The sequence below is a fragment of the Protopterus annectens genome, chromosome 15.part0 (assembly GCF_019279795.1).
Source record: "Protopterus annectens isolate FY-2018-M chromosome 15.part0, PAN1.0, whole genome shotgun sequence".
NCBI classification, from domain to species: domain Eukaryota; kingdom Metazoa; phylum Chordata; order Ceratodontiformes; family Protopteridae; genus Protopterus; species Protopterus annectens.
Genome location: NC_056749.1, coordinates 540,255,787 through 540,276,798, shown reverse-complemented (window position 1 = coordinate 540,276,798; position 21,012 = coordinate 540,255,787). Strand labels below are relative to the sequence as shown.

Here is a 21,012-nt window from a genome sequence, read left to right as displayed (position 1 = left end):
CAGGTCTCTTGAACAGCAAAAATAATTTTATATTCTACAGTCTCCAGTGTTTGGTCTTCTGAACAACTATTTTTGCAACTAATATAAGATGGGTTCAGTAATATCTGTGAATCCACATTTTCACATAATTTTGCTTCAAAATTTGTTTAAAGTGTTTTGGATTCACAAAAGCTTGGGCGCTATTTCTTGGATCGGCTTATGCTCGCTTGGGGCATGTATTAAAAGAATTTGGAATTTCTATAATTATAACTGTACAAGCGGCAACTACTATTTATAGTTTGGACACATAAGGGCTATTTGCAAGTCACACCGGACGTCTAAACAGCAAGCATTGGAAACAATACAGTTTCATGGCTTTTTGGAAACTCTACATAAGATTTATTTATTTTATTTATTTATTTGCAGTTGGTTTACCAGGATAGTCCATTGGCCAAAAGAACCCATTTTCAATGGAGTCCTGGGGAGAAAATCTCCAAAAACAAGTAGCAAGGTTACAATAAGGTATTTGGTTACAATTATACAATTACTATGGACTAGTAAAAAAATGAAGGGAACTTAGAAATACAGCAGACTAGTGTACAAATATATACAAATATTACAATCTTGTATAGCTGAAAATAAAAAAATTACAATATAGAAACTGAGAAGCTTTTACAACTTAGGGTAGGCTACACTTGAAGTATCTTTCATGCATTTAGGATGAATAGCTTAATACAAGCAAGAGAAAGATATATGAGCTGACATCGAATTTTTACAATATGGAAACTGAGAAGCTTTTTCATCTTAGGGTATGTTACACTTAAGAGGTACCTTTCAAGTATTCAGAAAAAATAGCTTAATACAAGCAAGAGCAAGATCTATGAGTTTAGGAGAGTAAGTGGAAATTCCAATTATGAATAGGGGAGGAGAAGTGGAAATTCCCAGTATGAATAGGGGAGGAGATTATGTGGGGTGGGAGCAAGAGCATTCCCACTGGGAAATTAGGTGTGAGTGAAGGGATTTTTTGAATGAGAAGTGATTTGTGATAGTACGAATGGATGGGGGTAAGGAGTTCCAGAGATGAGCAAGACTGTAGGATAAGATATTTTTTCCAGGGGGACGAATTGGTTTATACAATTCAATTAGGTTTTGGTTGTTAGATCTTAGTATTCTATCAGGGAGGTGCATCTTAAAGCTAGAGGAAAGGGAGAGGCAGAGGGAAGGATTGAAGATGAGCTTGTGTGCAAGAGTCAGTTGGACGTAGGTGAGGTGATTGGGTAGTTCTAACCATTTTAGTTTGTGGAGAGCCAAACAGTGGTGTGAGGAGGACTTATGGGAGGTAGCAAACTTGGCAATTTCATTATAGCAAGAGGAGAGTTGTGTTTTGAGTGAAGACTGTAGGTTAGTTAGGAGTGGGGCTCCATAGAGGAGGGAGGGGATGAGAAATGTGGTAGATAGGGTTAATTTGGTGGAGGGTGTAAGATAACGATTCTGTCGGTAGAGCATGCCAAGTTTTTGGTGGGTTTTTTTTATATTTATTTGAAGGTGGGAACTGAATTTAAGCTGACTGTCAATTTGGACCCCAATTAATTTGGCCTCAGATACCAGTTTGAGAGGTGTATTGTTATGACTAGTAATAGAGAAATTACTTGGATTGAAAGAGGTAGCTTTAGAGGGGGTGAATACCATTAATTTGGTTTTGGAGGCATTGAGTACAAGGTGATGTGTTTTCATCCATTGTTCGGTGGTTGAGAATGCATCTTGAGTAAGCTTTAGAAGTGTGGGGGTGGAGGTAGCAGAACAAATAATAGTTGAATCATCTGCATATTGGATAATTTTTGTTAAAGGGATGGAGTTGTGGAAATCATTTATGAATATATAGAAAAGAAGGGGGACCCAGTATAGATCCCTGGGGAACACCAGTTGGGGTGTTGATGAAAGGGGAGGTGGCTTTTTTCCATCTTACTGCTTGATATGTGTTGGATAAGTAGCTAGTGAACCAGTTCAGAGAGGAGGGTGACAAGTTAAGCTTGGTGAGTTTAGTTAGTAGTAGATTGTGGGAGATAGTATCGAAGGCCTTAGAGAGGTCTAGTAGGAGAGTAGAGACAATGTGGCCAGAGTCCCGGGCTTTGTTCACAGCTTCCAGGAAGGAGAGAAGGTCGGTCATAGTACTGTGACTGGGTCTGAAACCATGTTGTGTTGGAGTTAGTAGGTTATTGTCTAAGAGGTGTGGTAGGAGTTGTAGATGAATACACTTTTCTAAAAGTTTAGAGATAGGAGATAGGATAGTGATGGGACGGAAATTAGTGATATTGTTGTTGCTGCCACCTTTATGCAATGGCACAACAAAAGCCTTTTTCCAGATTTGGGGTACTGAGCTTTCTTGAATGGAACGGTTGATTAGAATGCTGATGGGGTATGCAATGGCTTCGGCAGCTATACTGAGAAAGTAAGAAGGAATATTATCAGGGGCATTAGAGAATGGTTTTAGTTTCCGAAGTAGTTTTTTTATGGTGGATGTGGGTATAGGTTTTAGTGAGAATGGTGGAGAAAGGGGGGGTGAGAATTTGAGGATGTTGATGATGGAGAGGAGATAAGGGGAGAAACAGTGGTAAGGGGTGAAAAGTTGGTAGGGGAGGATGGGGTTGTAGTGTGGGGTGTGGTGGGGTTAGAAGATGAAAAAGATGAGGTTAGTTTGGAGATAGAATCAATGAAGAAGGTGTTGAATTGAGTGGCCAAGTCTATGTCTGGAGCGTTAGGGTCCGGGCTGGGGTTATCTGGTTTGCTGGGATTAAGGAGGGTGGAGATACATTTCCAAAATTTTTGAGGGTTTATTTTATTGTTGTTTTGGAGTATGGAAAAGTAATTCTGTCTATCGGAAATTATAAGCTTGTTTACTTTGTTTCTGAGTGTTTTGTATTCATTTTGGGCTAGGGGAGTTCTATGTTTCTGATATGATGACCATGCTTTATCTCTAAGGTGCATAGTTGCTAGTGTGTTTTTTGTTAACCAAGGGGCAGTTTTGTTTTTTATTCTTTTTATTTTTATGGGGCATGTTGCTCTAAGAGGTTTAAAAATGTTGAGTTGAAGTGGGCAACTGCTTGTTCCAGGGGTAGAGTTTTTAGGGTGTTCCAGTTGATTGCTTTTAGAGAGTTGGAAAAGGTAGTGGGGTTGAAGGTTGAATTTTTTTGGCAGCGAGAAGTAATAAAATTATGAGTAAGATGTAGGGGTGAGGCAAGTCGGTGTGTGAATGTGGGCAAGTGGTCACTAAGGGAATCAGGCAGGGTGCTACTATTCGAGAAGTAATGAGGGTGGGAGACTAATATCCAGTCTAGGGTACTATCACTGGAGAGGTTTTTTTGAGGTCCGAGTTATGGAGTTGATCAGCTGAGAAAGGTTGTAAAGTTTAATGTTAAGTGGGTTTGTGCGAGACTGTATTGCGGACCAATTGATATTCATGTCACCCATAAGTATAGTTTCATTATTAATGTTATTGGAAAGCCAGGAGAGGTTGTCCTCTAGTGTAGAAATATTGTCACCTGGGGGGATGTAGAGGGAGGCTATGCATATGTGTTTATGTTTATTTACTTGAAGTAATGCCAGGAGTAGTTCTGCATTATTGAATTGGGGAGTTGGTTTGTTATAAGGGTTAACTGATAAGGAGGATAAGTGTAGAAGTGCTACTCCACCTCTTTTTTTGTTGGTTCTGTCTTTTCTGATTATAGAGTAGTTGGGTGGAATTATTTTGGAATCTTTTATATGGGGTTTTAACCAAGTTTCAGAGATGGACAAAATGTCTGGTTTGTTATATGTAGGCCAGGCATGCAGATTAGGGATTTTGTTAACTATACTTTGGGCATTTAAGGAGGTGAGTAGTATGGCTTTATCTGTTGAAGGGGATGGGGATGGGCCTGGGTTGAGGTGTATGTCTCCTGATAATAGAATAGAAGTCAGATATAGCATTAGGTTGGAGAGGTACTTTGTCTGCTTAGAGTCGGGGTTGAGCTTTGCTAGATTTATGACGGATGAGTTAGTTGCTGTAGGGATAGGATATTTGTGAGGGGTAATAAGTTTATAAGAGAAGAGAAGATGATGTTTTATGGGGGTATCGGCATGAAGATATTGGGAAGTGTGAATATAAGACAAGTGAGCTAAGATGGTTTGTAGTATGAAAGGATGGAGTATGGTTGTAGTTAGGTGGCTGTGTGAGGTAGTAGGTATAGGATATGGTGAGGAGCAGTAGTAGATGAACAGAGAAGAATAGGGCTTTTGAGAGCATAGTGAGATAAGTTACTGAGAGTAGGTATGTAGTGGCTGGCTAGTTTACTAGGGTAAGAGAGTTGTAAATTTTGGGAGGAGACTGAGAGGGGAGGTACAGTATAATATTGGCGAATGTGGGGAGGAGTAAGAAGTAGGTGTGGAAGGGAGGAGGTGACTAGTTGATTGGGACGGGGTGATGGGTGTGGCTAAAAGGTATAAGTGCAGAAGTGCTGGGGGCGGGTGGTAATTGGAAGCAGGGTAGGGGAGTGGAGTGAGCCCGCAGGGTGAACGGAGCGGGTAGAGCCGAGGGAAGGCTGAGGATGAGCAAGAACCAATCTGTGGAGTACTAGTAGCTGAAGGTGAGTCCAGGGTCAGGGATTAGGTGGGATGGGGTGAGCCTAGAGTTGAGAAAGGGGAGTAGAGAAAACTTTATTATAGATTTAAGCAGATAAAACTATCTGATGGTGTTAAGGCTAATCTTATTGCATCTTGAGTTCATCTGTTGGTTTCCTAATCTTAGAGATTAAAGGGCTCTGCGTGTGGAAGATTCAGGAGGAGTGTTGTGATTGTGGTGTCAGTCTTACAAATGTAGGGCCAAAAACAATTGGGGGATATATGTATGTCTCCCAAATATGCAACAAAGTCTAGAAGATTTAGGATCTTTGCTTGGAAGCATTTACATAGGTAGTTTTATACCACAAGTAGACTCCAAAGACCAGTGATTTGCCGCCATTAGAGACATAGCTGGCAAGATCACTTGCATTTTGTTGCATCTCTTTAGGCTGACTAAGTTCATCAATTCCACATTATTCCGAATGTAAACCCATACATCACAAGATGGGTTGCAAACTGGCTAAGTGACAGAACCCACAGGGTCAGAGTTGCTGGAGCCATGTCAGACTCAAAGCCTGTCACAAGTGGTGTCTCACAGGGCTCAGTCCTGGGTCCACTCTTGTTCGACATCTACTTTTCTGAAGTACAAGCAAACACAGGAGGGTTATGGCTGACAAAGTTTGCAGATGACTGCAAACTGGGCGCCATAGTCGAAAACACTTCTGACACAGATATCCTTCAGAAGGGCCTCACAGAAACGGATAACTGGTGCCAGAGCCATGGCCTAAAGTTAAACGCCAAGAAATGCATAGTCATACCTTTCGGGAAAAACAAGGTTACCCCTAGCTACCATATAGGTGGCAATCCACTGAGCACAGAAGAAGTCATCAGGGACCTGGGGACCCAGGTTGACACTAGCCTTTCATTTGACACTCATGTTGCTAAAGTAGTCAGGAAAACCTTCTACATTGCCCACCTGATCATGAAGGGATTCACATCTAGATCAAGGGAGGTCATCGTCCCCCTTGTACTCATCACTCATTAGACCTATGATTGAGTACAATGCCCCATTTGGAATGTATCTGACCCGACACCTGCAGCAGCTGGAAAGGCCCCAAAAGTTCCTCACCAAAAGGATAAAGGGTCTCAAAAATATGTCTTATGCTGCCCGACTGAAAGAACTCCAGCTCTATTCAGTCTCATACCGCTTGCTCAGAGGTGACCTGTGCCTGACATATAAGGCCATGTCAAACCCAGATTTGATGAATATGCTTCACCTCAAAAAATCTAGATCCCTCAGAACCACAAGGGTGGGAGACTTAAACCTTGACACGGTTATTAATAGAACGTGCTGGAGGGACAGATTCATCACCCAGAGACTCCCTATGCTGTGGAACAAAATCCCGGTACATGTGAGGCAGAGCACCTCGCTGGCCTTGTTCAAGAGGAATCTTGACCAATGGATGGGAGATCGCAGATATACCCCAGGGATTACTTCAGTGTCACTGCTTGACAGAGGCACAGCAAAATAATATGCATAGTTTTAATCAAACCAAAGGGGTGGCGAAAGCCACATAACTATGGGCTAGGCTTATAAATGCCCTTGGGCAGATAGCCTAGTATGAACCTATGAACCTAAGTATTAAGTCAGGAATTGTGAGGAGAGGGTGCCACCTAGTGGACAAAAGCTATAGTACACATGTGGCTCCGCAGGGACAGATCCCTAGAGTGGGAGGAAAGGGGAGAGTCCACTGTAGACCGGAGGGCTAGAAGAGGGACCAAGTATGTGGAGAACAGAGATGGGAAGGATTAGGCTGTTGGCTGTCCTGACAGATGAGCGTGCTAAACCACGTAGCTAGGACTTCTGGCAGAATACAATCTAGTATGTAGGATTAGCAACAGTTACACATACTTTCTTACATCCTTTAATGGATATTCTTAAGGGGGAGGCTTGGTCCTATTCCCGTAATGGAGAGGCTTGGTCCTATTCCCTTAATGGGGAATATTAGAATTATTTTAGGTCTGGGTTTCCAACAAGGAGCAGTTACAACAGGGTGAAACAGGACAGTCGAGCTGGAGAGATAAGTTGAGAGAGAGAAAAAAAATGTGTTATAGTGTACAGTGAAAAAGTATATTAACAATATGCAGCAGTAGCAGAAGTTATCATATATACAATTCAGACAACAGCTATACAAATCAACAATACGATACAAATGATAAATCCTCTAGCTACGTTCGTTTAAAGTAAACTGTGTTGAAATTCATGGATAGCAGGCTAGTAATACACCATAACATAGAAAACATATGGTATTCCACAACGAATAAAGCTGTAGGAAAATTCAGGACCAGCTAGCATTAATGCAAAATAAAAGCATAGTAAATGCAGTGTCCACCACAAAACCAGTACTGTGACTAGGCTGGGTACTGTTTTGATACAATGTCTGTGTTCCTGTAGCTGGTAAACGCACGAACAGTGCGAGCAGGATGTTAAGTGAAGCATGTACAATTAGTACGCTAATACAGAATGACGTTGTACAACATACGAATAGCTAGCAACCTGTTAACACATCAGTCTACATGAAGAGCAATATCAATACTGTTTACTTTTGTTATTGAAAAAGTACAATAAAAACAACAGACTATTCTAATCATATGCGAGTGAATCACTAACACAGGATGGCATTTGCAGAAGTACATATAGCTAACTCACTTCAATTCGTCATACGGTATTTAGTAAAGTATACAAAGCAGTTAATCACTTTTGTTTAAACAACAGTATAAATGCATTTACAGGATGGCGTTTGCAGAAGTACATATAACTAACTCACTTCAGTTCTTTAATCAGCATTTAGTAAAGTATACATAGCAGTTATTCCCTCTTTTGTGTGAAACAGCAGTATAAACGCATTTACATGTGTCCTGATGCTAATGCAGCAATGTTAATGAGAGTGTTTCTTTTTTAAAGTACATTTAGCAAGCTCGCTGCAATTCCGCGGACTGGTATGAATATAAGATGGGTTTGTTTATATCAGGGATCCACTTTAACATTACTTTTCTACTTATTAAGCTGTTTCAAACAGTTTTGAATCCTCGTAAAGCACTGGGTGCCATTTTATGAACCAGGATTGCTCAGTTAAGGCTTGTGTTCGGGACTTTGTATAATTTTGGTGTGTGTCTAATGTATTATACTGAAGCTACTCTGTAAGCCCTTGTGGAATGTGTTTTGTTATATCTTCAGGAAACATAGAAGAATAAGCAAACATACCAGGGTTGGATGTTCGCCATTTTGTTGGACTTTGCTATAGTTCATTTTTGAGTACAGGAAGACATTGGGGAATGTGTTTTGCTTCAAACTACGTGAAATACACATGAACGCGAGTATATACCAGAGTGGAATGGTCGCCATTTTGTTGGACTTGGCTATAGTTCGTTTTTGAGTACTGGTTGAACATTGTGGACCTAATTTACTAATTATTAATGGGCAAATAAGCAGAACACTTTTGCCAATACCATATTGGATTTGTACTCAGTTTAATAACTTTAAACTTGTTTTTTGAGGCTGATAAATGCAATATGTTTCATCATTGACATTGTTAGCTGTGGACATTTAAAAAATTATGATAGTTTTTTACAAATCTGCTTTTGAGCTAAATACAGTATATATTTTGTTTTTTGTGAACATTTGTTCTATCCTATATACTAAAATTGATTGCATCAGTCTATATGATCAATGTGGAACCATCTAAACAACTGCAGGGACAATTGTTATTGTATGAATATATGTGGGACAGGACTGTAATACTTATATAACAAGCAGTAGTTAACTGTTCATGACATGATCCAAAATATATTCCTAGCAATATCTATGATTCCTGCATATATTCTTTGTCCTTAATATTATTGGCCTTTGGGACTGGGGATTAGTGAACCTGCATTAATGGTTTATACCTTGTACTGTACACTTTATTTTTAAAGTTGACGCCTATGAGTCTACACCCAATATTACATTTGTCCAACATTTTGGTAAAATCCATATGTACTGTAACTGGATTCCCTCATTGAGTTTTGACCCACTTTAGGACCTTGTCTCCAGATATCATATAATAAGGATTTTTTTCCTTACTATAAACAAGCTATACCGAGGGCCTTAAATCCTTGGCAGGAAGTACTTTCATATTGGTAGGGCTAAACTTACTTGATTATTAATACCTATTTAACATTTGGATGTTGGTTCTATGACCACTACTGTCAGCCTTTCTTGGTCCATGGTTGGATTTCTTCTGTATAGCAACTATTACCTATGAACGGCAAAGGCTGTTATAGTTCGTGTTTTTGAAAATGTGGAGAGTATGTATATATGGACTATGGGCTTAGCACTGCTTAGGAATTAAAGTCATTGAATTTCAGATTGACTCAACAGCAGAGGCTAATATTGTCCTAAGTCTCTTTATATGGACACTTTATAACCGTAGAGTTATCGATTTGTGTGGTTTTGTTAATTGATTGTTGAGACTTAGCACTGCTTGAATAAACATATTGAGGTGCAGGGGCTAATATTGTCCACACTCGATCATTCCATATTGGACTGGTACATGAACATAGCATTGCTGCAAGGGTTGCCTCTTTTTCATTTTATATGACAAAAATAACAGTATATGACTTTATCCTGACCATTGGATGAAGTTTAGGCTTTCTGATTACCCCATTTGGGAGACTCCTATTTCTGACTCTTGGTGTTGAATAGGGGACAAATAGCATTTATTTTGTGCTGATTATTAACCACCAATGGATCTTACTAACCTGCTACAGGGTTTATCCTCGGATAGGGACGATTTGGCCATTTTTGGCCTTGACAGTACAGTTAATCAAAATGGGCCAGAGGATTTGGTCTTAGAAAATACATGTGAAGCACAGTCTCTCAAACTAAATAACTGTACGAGGTCCCTTCGGACCAACGTATGGCATTCCAAGCTTTTCGAGGCATATTTAACTAAGGGCATTTCACCACAGGGGTTGAGGGTACAGCCATTGGTTCCAAATATTGATACCACCCTTACAGAACAATGGGCTCTGGCTCAACAAACAGCCTGAATGAATTTTGTGGAAATCTTACCCTCTCATTACGAGAGAACAGTTGACAAAGATACATTAGAAATCACACAAATGTGTGCGGACATTCAGAAATTTGAAGGACAGGAATCCTATAACACCTGTCTTAGGAAACTTAATCAGGATCTGCTAACCTTGGAGCAGCAATTGAAAGACAGAAAAATGAAAAAGTTTCATAGGGATCTAGCTAACTATGAGGGTGGGCATCCTTTTTCCAGTAATAGGCACGTGAGGTTCGAGCAAACACACAGAAAGGTGGCCAAAAGGAAAAGACCTAGGTCCATTCTAAAAAAGCCTTCCTCATCTAGTTATGTTACTTCTGGTGAGGAATCGTTATCAGGTTTAGAGCCTGATGTACAGCATGCCCCAGACTCTCCAGCCTATAAACGAACCAACACATCAATCCCTTTAGGGGCAGGCAGAGGAGAGGGCGCAGGAAACATCACAAAAGTGGACAACATGGAAGGATTGTTGAAACTGATGGTACAGAAATAGAACATAATAATGGATTCAACATTTCATCCACTCCTTTGGCACCCACCCAAGTTAAAATTTTGAATAAAGGTCTTAATTTTATACGTGGTTTTTATATGTCTGAAGATACAGTTGCACAAGATATTACTTCATTTTGTAGACTACTTAACCTGAAATTATTTTTTCAAACACACCTAATCCTGAATCGCAGGATGGATTCAGATACTACAAATCTAATTTCATGCCACCAATGGATCATAATGTGTTAATGTTTCAGAATTGCATTCTCAAAGATCTCCATTTCAACTTTAGGGAGTTCCATGCTAAATCAAGCAACTTCTCAAAGATCGAAATGGATGCTATCCATGAACTTGAAACTAACCATGATTTGGCAGTACTGTCTGCAGATAAGGATGGGGCACTGGTGGTACAGGATTGGACCCAATACAACACAGAAGCTATGAGACAGTTAACTGATCGTTGTTACTATTCTCATATGACATTGGACCCAACTCCTGGCTTCAAGAAACAAATCGACCAGTTTTTGGCATTAGACAAGAACGAGGGAATTATCATGGACAACACATTACATCACCTCATGGTGCCCAACCCTTCTAGCCCATACATGTATTTTCTACCTAAAATACATAGGAATCTGGAAAATCCACCTGGTAGACCTATAGTTTCAGGTAGGGGCTCCCTCATGGAACCATTATCCCAGTTTCTGACACAGTATCTTAAACCACTTTTGAAATGGGTTAGGGCCCATATTCAAGACACCACGGAATTCCTTAAAGTTATCTCAGAGATGCAGCTTGAGCCTGGGTGGCTGCTCTGCACCCTTGATGTTTCTGCATTGTACACCAACATTCCTCACTGGGTGGGGCTGGAAGCATTAGAATACTGTTATACAAGTCAGAGTTGTACCAGCCGGGTTTCAATGCTTTTTTACTTTGCTTAGCCGAACACGTTCTTACCAAGAACGTGTTTTATTACCAGAACAAATGCTACTTACAAATATAAGGCACTGCCATGGGAGCCTGATTTGCTCCCATATATGCTGACTTATTCATGGCCCACATTGAGGAACAGCTCATCTATGACAACTCACATAACATCTATCTAGATGAGATTGATATTTGGAGAAGATACTTGGATGAGTTCTGGTTAGTACAGAGATCGGATCCTGATTATCTTATGGAGTTTGTCAGATACTTAAATGACAACAAATGGGGTATGCACTTTACTGTTACCTATGACATCAATGAGATCACTTTTCTAGATGTCTTAGTCATTAGGAACAATGATCATACCCTAACATCAGAAGTGTATCGCAAATACCCCCAACATAACTCCCTTCTCCATGCTACCAGCTTTCATCCTCCACATATATGCAGAAACATCCCAAAATCACAATTTTTATGTACTATATGTTCAAGTGATGCTACTTATCAGATATATCAAGAAGACCTTACCACTAGATTCAGGAATAGAGGATACAAAATGGGGAACATCTTTCAGGCAGACATTGGGTGGCTAATCGAGACAGGCAGGATCTCTTAACATATAGAGATAAGACTAAGAACAAGGATTCAACCATCCGACTGGTCACTACGTATGGCAGAAACACTGATGTCCTACTCAATAGTGTCTGTAGACATTGGAACATACTTTTAGCAGATAACAAAATATGCGAGTTTCTGGATGACAGATGTCAATTCTCTTTCAGGAGAGGCATGAATTTGGGCTCATTCTTAAATCATTACAAACATAGTTGGAGAAGTAAAGGTGATTCTATACAAACCACTCTTGTGGGGGACCAACTCTAGGGATCTTTTCCGTGTGGCCATTGCACTCACTGCAGAAGGGTGATGAAGACATGCCAGTTCAGCAGCAAAAATACTGGGCAAGTATTTGATATTTTCTTTTTTGCTAATCGTCAGACTGACTGCTTGATATATTTGGCTACCAGTAGCTGCTCTGCATTTTATGTGGGACAAATGTCAAGGCCTTTAAAATTCAGAATTTCTGAGCATTTAAGTGACATCAGACACAAGAAGCTCACAAATGCTTTATACAAACATACTGGGGTACATAAGAATGCATCCTTTACTATTACTGTGATTGATAGAATCATTGGATAGAGAATAAATAAATCAGGTTAGCATCAGATATCAGATATTAAATAATAAAGAGAAGAAATGGATCACCAAACTGGGGGCACTGTTTTCACTAGGGCTTAATGAATACCTTTAATTGGTATCGTTAATTGAGTAATTAATTCACTAAGTTGGAGCTTCATTTAATGGTAAGCTATAAAAAGAAGAACAAGTGAATATGTCTTTACTGCACTGAAGAAGGCTTTGTAATTTTTACAGACGAAATAGGTCTGTTTTGTCTCTTTTTCATGCCTTTGAGCTAATAAATGTTTATGCTACAGTCTGCTGGCTCATTTTTTTTTTACTGCTACAAGGTCTTTTCGGAGCCATGCAGTTGTCGTACTTGCAGGGGCTGCCTTATCTACGGACATCTTTCTGTACACCATCAACTTAGTTAACCTCTAGATTGTGCTAAAATGAACAGCAGAGGTGTGCCAAGGCAGGTCAGCTTTAATGTGCAAAAATTTATCAAACAATAAATAAATTAAATAAAAATGTTTTGCTCCTTTCCACTAACATGAGGCATTCTGGACCACTCTTCTTTGCTTATTTTTGTTTCTTCTTCTTTCTTTTCTGTATAATATTTCTTCTTGGAGAGGTGATAGCTGGGTGACAAGGACTGATGTCATCATGCTGTTTTTTTTTTTGTAGGGGTATCTCATGTCATGCTTTATATGTTTCCTGGCTTGCAGGACATAGTGATGTTAGCACAGGACCTGTGAGTTTGCTCAACATGAATGTCCTGATAGGGATATAGTCTGCATGCCATAATACTGTTACTCAATTTACATTTTGCCATAACTCATCATGTATAGAGAAACAGTCTAGTTTGGTAAATCTTGACTCTTAACTAGATAGCATATGACTGCTCATTTATCTCCCTCTCCTTTCAACCCTTTCACCCTTGGGCTTATCTCCAAATGGAGTGACCCTATAAATACTTGTAAATGACCTGCCTGTGTGGAGTGGACCAGCAAAAATAAACCAAGTAAATAAAATAAAGGTTGGGTTAGATAATTTGTTGAATATTTCATTTAAACAATGCATATTAATAATATAAGATCCATTTTTGTCTTTTCCATTTGGATTCTTCCTGTGGGTAATTGGATCCAACTCAGATCCGAGGCCAGCCAATTTCTATAGACTTCAGCCTGTTGAGCACCACTTCCTCTATCCACAATCCCTCGCTCCTCAGGACTACCTCAGATCTTGTTTACTGCCATTCCTGGATAGCAACATGGTTGAGTGCTCAGGATTTCTTGTATCCTTTTGCTAGCATTTAGCTAAGTTTTTTTTTCCTGTGTGTGTTATCATTTATAGTGGTTGTGTTTATAGTGTAATGTTTTGTGTAGTTTTACATAGTGTATCCCAAGTCCCTTCCTTTTGAAGGGTGCTGCATTGGGCAGAACCTTTTCACCTTTTTCTCCATCCACCCTCTAGGCATCCTCAAAAGAGTCGTCCCTTTCTCCGCTCCAGATATAAGATTCTGTGGTCCGGGTCGGTCTATGGAGCCTCCATGCATAAGCAGGACTCCAAGCCTTCTTCAGTGTCTTTTCTGTCCCAGTTGGTTGGGAGTTGAGGGACCACCGAGTTGGCACAGTTGATGTGGTCCTTCTTCCAGGTGCAAATGCAATAAGGAGTCATCCCCTTTGCTTCGGGTCCTCAACCCTAAGCTTCGGCTCCATTACCATGGTTTTCTCCCTCGGGCCCATCAAGTCTGAGGTTGTCAGATCCTGCTGCTATCTCTCCCTTAAGGTTGGATCTGATGGTTTGGCCGATTTTGGTGCCAACCTATACCTTAGTTTGCTTGACTTTGGCCATATGGCCATATTAGAGCCAAGTGGGCCCTGGAGCCGGGATATTGAGGCAGTGGTCTTTGGCTTGGAGTCTATGATAAGCACTTGCACTTTATAAGCACTTATATGAGTGCATGGATCGTGCTATCCCAAATAGAACCAAGACACTATCCTCCAAAAAAAGGAAGCCAATCTGGTGGTCCCCTGCCATAAACAAACTGTACAACAGAAGGAAGAAACTGTTGCAAAAGAGAGTAAAATCCCATGAGTGGAGGAGCTCCCTGGTCAGCCTCAGTAAGAAGCTGCGATCCCTGATAAAATCCTCCAAAACTAGTTACGAAAACAAAATCACCACTGATTCTAAAGACAACCACAAAGCATTCTATAGCTATGTCAAGAATCTCAATGGCAACACTCAGATCTGCTCTGAGTTACAGCACAATGGCACTAAATATACACACGCAACTGATATTGCCAACATCCTGGCAGATAGGTTCAGTGCTAACTTTACCCCCCCCTCACCCCCTAAAGAGCCCATCTCTATACCGGAAGAATGCAAAGTTACTGTAATCACGGCTGCACAGGTAAAAACCACACTCTCCAAAGCCAAGAACACAGCATCCATGGGACCAGACAACATCTCAGGCTGCATTCTACATGAACTACTGAATGAACTGGCACCCCATCTAAGTACCATGTTCAGTCATAGCCTCACCTCAGGCTTTGTACCTGATGAATGGCGCACAGCGATGGTTATCCCACTCCACAAGGGGGGAGCCACCACGGACCCTGGGAACTACTGCCCCATTAGCCTGACGAGCCTGGTCTGCAAGGCCATGGAACGTATCATCATGGAACTTATAAACAAAGACATTGGCAATCTCCAAACTCTGAACCCCACCCAGTTCGGGTTTGTAAAAGGCTGATCATGTCTCCTAAACCTGATAGACTTCTTTGAAGCAGTCACCAAAGCCATAGACAAGGGTAAGGTGGCTCACACAGCCTATCTAGATCTTGCCAAGGCTTTCGACACCATCCCCCACTCTGGAATTATAGATAAACTCACTAAACTAGGTATAAATCCCTATGTCACAAGATGGGTTGCCAACTGGCTCACTGACAGAACCCACACTGTAAAAGTAGCAGACTCCAAATCTGACTTCAGACCAGTGACAAGTGGAGTACCACAGGGTTCAGTCCTGGGTCCTCTCCTGTTTGGTATCTACTTCTCTGAAGTACAGGCTAACACAGAAGGTCTTTGGCTAACGAAGTTCGCAGATGACTGCAAACTAGGAGCCATAATCGAAACTCCTAACGATGTGGACATCTTACAAAAGGGCCTCACTGAGACAGATGTTTGGTGTCAAAGCCATGGGCTCAAGCTCAATGCCAAAATATGCATTGTCATCCCCTTTGGTAAAAACTCTGTACCCATGAATTGCAACATAGGCGGTAGTATACTTAACACTGAAAGTGTGATAAGAGACCTTGGGACACAGGTGGACAGTTGTCTCTCCTTTGATAATCACATCGCCACAGTAGTCAGGAAATCCTTCTACGTGGCACACCTCATCACAAAAGGTTTCTCATCCAGAAAAAAAGAGGTCATTGTTCCCCTCTACTCATCACTCATTAGACCCATTATAGAGTACAACGCTCCTTTTGGTATGTACCTCACAAGACATCTACAACAACTGGAAAGGCCGCAGAAATACCTCACAAAGAGGATTACTAGCCTCAAACAGATGCCCTACGCAGACCGTCTCAAAAAACTCCAGCATTACTCCGTCGCATATCGCCTATTTAGAGGTGATCTCTGACTAACATACAAAGCTATGTCAAACCCAGAGTTGTTGGGACATGCTCCACTTAAAGAAATCCCAATCCCTCTGAGCTACATGCTCTAGGGACCTAAACCTTGTCACCACAAAAACAGAACATGATGGAGGCATAGATTCCTGTCCCAGAGACTTCCCATACTCTGGAATAAACTACCTATCTATATCAAACAAAGCTCCTCATTAGCACTCTTCAAGAAAAATCTTGATGATTGGATGGGAAATAGGAAATTCACCCCAGGGATCACCTCTGTGGCTCTGCTCAACAGTGGCACAGGAAAATAATTTTCTTGGGTGGCAAAAGCCAGGGTACCTTTTTTGGCTGGGCTTGTATAGGCCCAAGGGCCGGTAGCCTAGTACCTACCTATGAACCTATGATTCTTGTTTCGGGGTCATCAATTCTGCTCAGGAATTTTACTCTGGATAGTTTAGCTCAAGTCTCGGCATCTGGGTGGCTGGAGTGGCCACTGGGTCTGGTACATCCTTGAGGTCTGCAGATCCTGAGTCCATCTGTTCCAGTAGGCCCATGTCGGCCTCCACCTTTGACATTGTGGAAAGGATTTTTCAGGAGAAGGAGTGGTCAGGTTCAGCCTGTGTCCCCCCCCCCCTTTGACATCTGTTCCTGTAGACATAACTTAACCTATTCTGGGAGAGCTCACCCTGGGTGGCCTCCAGTCTGCCCTTCCTTTAGGGACTCTACCACTTCCTCCCTGATTCCCTAGTATGGGAGGTTTTGGCAAGATGTAGTGCAAGAGAAAGCTACTAGACTTCCCAGAGGAGTCCCTCATCAAGGACACCAAACTCAAGGAAGGAAAGGGGTCCCCAAAATCCCCCTGTGAGGATTCCTCTTTTGGTGACTTGGAGCTGCTTCAGCAGTGTGGGGAGTGTACTGCTGAAGCCCCATCTCCTGAGGAGTCTTGTTTTTCTGGAGGCTTTCGGGGTGGGCCCATCAATGTCCTGGATGGTTCCTCTTTTTAGCGTTGTTATTGACCTTATGTTCCGGAGGGCATGGAAGGAGCCTGATATGGTGGAACCAATCCTCAAGAAGCCAGATAAGATTCTCACCCCCCCCCCAAGGAACGGCAACATTGGAGTAAGGGTCTGGCTGTGGATGCTCTCGTGGTGGCAGCAGCCACTAAAAAGGAGATCTCCTTGGTTTATCCCCTGAATAGGGAATCTCAGGGGATGGACTGACTGGAGAAGCGTTCTTACCCCTCTGCCACCTTTGCAGTGATGGCTTTGAACTATTTAGCTCACAGACTTCAACAGGATATTGTCTCAGAAACGTCGAAAGTAATTAAGACTCGGCAGACTCCAGAGCCTCAGAAGACCTTGGGGACTGAGTCCATTGCCAACATGTCCATGCAGCTGATGGTATGTCCTAAGCCGCCATGCTTGGATGAGTTTGGCTGACTTTGCAGACTACATGAAGGTGTCCTTTATTAATGCCCCCTTTGACATCTCCTCTCTTTTTGGGCCCAAGGTTAAGGACATATTGACCAGAAAAGAGCAAGAGGAGAAGATATTGTCTGCCATAGGAGTGCATTTTGCTACCCGTCAATGGACCTTCTTTAGGAATCAAAAGGGGGATATCTCTTTTCAGGAAAGCACAGCAGTAGTTCCAGGAAGCTCTGTATGAGGGTTCCTGCCATGGCAGAGGATGTAAGCACAATGGCCACCGTCCATGCAGCAAGGGTGGTCCACAAAATCAGGTGTTTCAAGGAGGGAAGTCCTTTCAGCAACTCTGAAGAGTTGCCCAGCTGTCTATCTCTGGAGGCAGTCAGGAGTCAGTTGGCTCAACACCCAAGCCTTTGGGAGGCCATCACCTCAGATGCTTGGGTGTTAACAATCATATCCAGAGGCTATACAATTACATTTTTAGATACTTGAAATCCAAATAATTCAAAACATCTCCCAGGTGTGACACCTCATCAGAGAAAGGTTGTGGCCATCAAAATCCAAAAATTGTTAGAAAATTGAGTCATCCAGAAGGTCCCACCAGACAAACGCAGATCCAGACTCTGTGCAAAATAATTCTTTTTGGTTCAAAAGAAGAACAAAGGCCTCAGGCTAGTTTTGTGTTTGAGCAGGTTGAACTGCTTTGTTAAGCAGACCAAGTTCCGGATAGTCATGGTGCAGTCTATTCTGCATCTCTTGAGGCTGGATGTCTGAATGTGCTCAATTGACTTTAAAGATGCCTGCCATCATGTAAAGATTGCAAGGTTATCCAGAAGGCTGCTGTGCTTCTGGCTGGAAGTCAGTCACTATCAGTTCTGAGCTCTGCCCTTTGGGCTCACCACTAGCCCTTGGGTGTTCACCAAGTGTATGGCAGTAGTGGCAGCCTGGCTTAGGCTGCAGGAGTTTCATGTCTTTCCTTAACTGGACAATTGACTTCTAATCCCCTCCATGAGGGAATTATTGATCAGAACCAGTGACTCCTTACTCCAGCTGTACAGCTCCTTGGGGATCATGGTCAACTGTCAGAAATCCAGTCCTCTTCCTGTACAATCTGTACAGTTTATAAGTTGCCACTTGGACACAGTATCTCAGTTTGCAAGGCCACCAGTTTCCAGAGTTTTGGCCTGAGAGGTCTTGCTGTTTCATTAGTGTCATGCCTGAAAACTGTGGCTCATCAGCTTCTCAGACTCTTGGGGCACATGGCAGCCACCATTTGTTTAGTACTCCTCGTGAGGTACTACATGAGGGTTCTGCAGTGACATTGGTGGTGCAGCAGTCTTATCTGCCACACCTGATGGAGTTCACAGTTGCATTGAGAGAGATTTGTTGGGATCAAATCAGGTGGTGGTTGGAGTCTCCCTTGGTATCTGCTGGGAGACTGTTTGTTCTTCCCCCTGCTCTGGGCACAGACACCATGGACACCTATGTTCTTGAGTGGGGAGAGGCATTTTGAAAGTTGGATGGTCCATGGGGCTTGGTCTGATATAGAGGCCAGTCTTCACATCAGTGTCCTGGAGATTGGGGTGGTCCTCCTTGCATTGCAGGCCATTCAGGACATTCACCCACAGGATGTGATTTCATTTCAGACTGACAACATGTCTGTGGTGTGGTACTTGAACAAACAGGGGGAACTCTTTCATATTCTGTTTGTTGAGAGCCCATGAGAGTGTGTCAGTGGGCGATTTCATCTTAATAGTTTCTGGCTGCAGTGCACATCCCGAGGATATACAACATTTTAGTAGACCATTCTCTGCAGGATCATTTTTCTTCTGCATGAGTGGTCCCTAAGTCCGAGAGTGGCCACTCAGACTTTTCAGCACTGGGGCTCTCCATGTTGTGATCTGTTCACATCCTCTCTTAACACCAAGCACCAAGTGCAGCAGCTGTTATGCCTTACTTTGTCCTCAGGGACAGTTACCCATGTTTGGCTCCTGAGTCTCCTTGATGCTTAATCACCCAACTCCACTAATGATCTTCAGAAAGCAGTCTGTTACAGAGCAACTGTAATCCTCATTGCCCCTTTTGGCCCCATCAGGTGTGGTTCCCCTTCCTTTGGCTTCTTCTGCAGCACCCTCCTTGGGTATTGGATCCCATTCTGGATCTGGTCTCTCACCCAGAAGGCCTAGATCTGCTCAAACCTCAGACCATAAAGTTGACAGCATGGTTCTTACCATTCCCTTGATGGCCAGAAATCACAAGCTTTCTGACAGAGTAGTGCATATCTTGTTTTCCTCCCAGAAGATGTCTATGCATAAGGTATATGTTAGTAAGTGGAAGTGTTTTGAGTTTTGGGCTACCTCTAAGGGGTTAGATCCCTTCTTGGCCCCTACAGCGGTTGCTTTTGACTTCCTGCTGGATTTGATTAATTTGGGCTCTAGTTATTTAAAGCCATTTCCAATTTCCACATTGGCAGAGATAATGTCTTTACTGGCTATTAACATTTCCAAAGCTTTACTCAAAGGTAACTTTTTGTTACATCCCTTGATTAGAGACTCTGTCCTTCCATTGGATTTGCCCCTCATGATTTAGGTGTTGGCTTCTTCTCCTTTTCAGTCTTCTGCCATAGTTGACTTAAAGTTGTTATCCTGGAAGACCTTATAGAGGTTACTTCCACCAAGCGGGTGTCAGAGTTACAAGCCCTTTCATCAGTACATCTATACTTGGCTTTTCATAAAGACAGGGTTTCTCTGCACACAGAACCTTCTTTTATACCTAGGGTGGCTACAGAGAATAATATGAATCACTCCATTCATTTACCTGTGTTTTTTCCTGAGTTTTCCAACAAAATGGATTACTTGCTGCATTGTCTCGATGTTCATAGACAGTTAAGGTTTTATTTGGATAGATTAAAATCTTTCAGAAAGTCTGTAATCAGTTCTTTGTTTCTTTTTCAAAATCTCAGTTAAGCATGCTGGTCTCTAAGGTCACGCTCCCCAAGTGGCTTTTTGATTGTATCACTTTTGAGTATAGTTTGAATTAAAACCCTTGCAGGGCAAGCCAAAAGGTCATTCCACTAGAGCTATTATACGTTTTTTCTCCAGAGCTGCATTGGACAAGATTTGTGCAATTGCTACCTGGGTGGGTCCTAACACTTTTGTGTCCCATTACAAATTGGATGTTTATTCAAGTTCCAGGGCTTCCTTTAATTCCACCGTATTGCATAATATCCTTTTGTAAGACCTCCCTAGGGTTTTACGTGGCTGAGGACTCTGTTTCACAGGTTGAGTCTAGATGGAAAAGACAACACTGAATATGAAGGTTTAGTACTTAACATAACAATAGCTCCATGTTATCACTTTCTGTCTAGTTCAATGCGCCCTACCTCCAACCCCCACCTTTTTTGGTGAGCCTCTTGACCATGGGATGACCGAGTTGGGGAGATCTTCCCTTTTTCACTTCTGTTTGGGATCCTTCATAGCTATTTCCAATGGAGTTTGAGTACTGTCAGTGTTAGGATAGCAAGGGAAAAACCTCGATCTAAAGCAGTCATAAGGAGTGAGGGATTATGGGTAGAGATGGTGGAGGTCAACAGGCTGAAGTCTATGGAATTTGGCTGGCCTCGTATTAGAGTTGGATCCAATTACCCACAAGTTGAATTCAAATGGA

The 21,012-nt window shown here is 42.0% G+C and overlaps 1 protein-coding gene across 4 annotated transcripts in view; it reads left to right on the top strand.

Annotated features, from left to right (window-relative positions):
* Positions 1-21,012, top strand: part of AKAP14 (A-kinase anchoring protein 14) — a 543,111-nt gene that overhangs the window by 137,689 nt on the left and 384,410 nt on the right. The gene's annotated exons all lie outside the window — the stretch shown is intronic.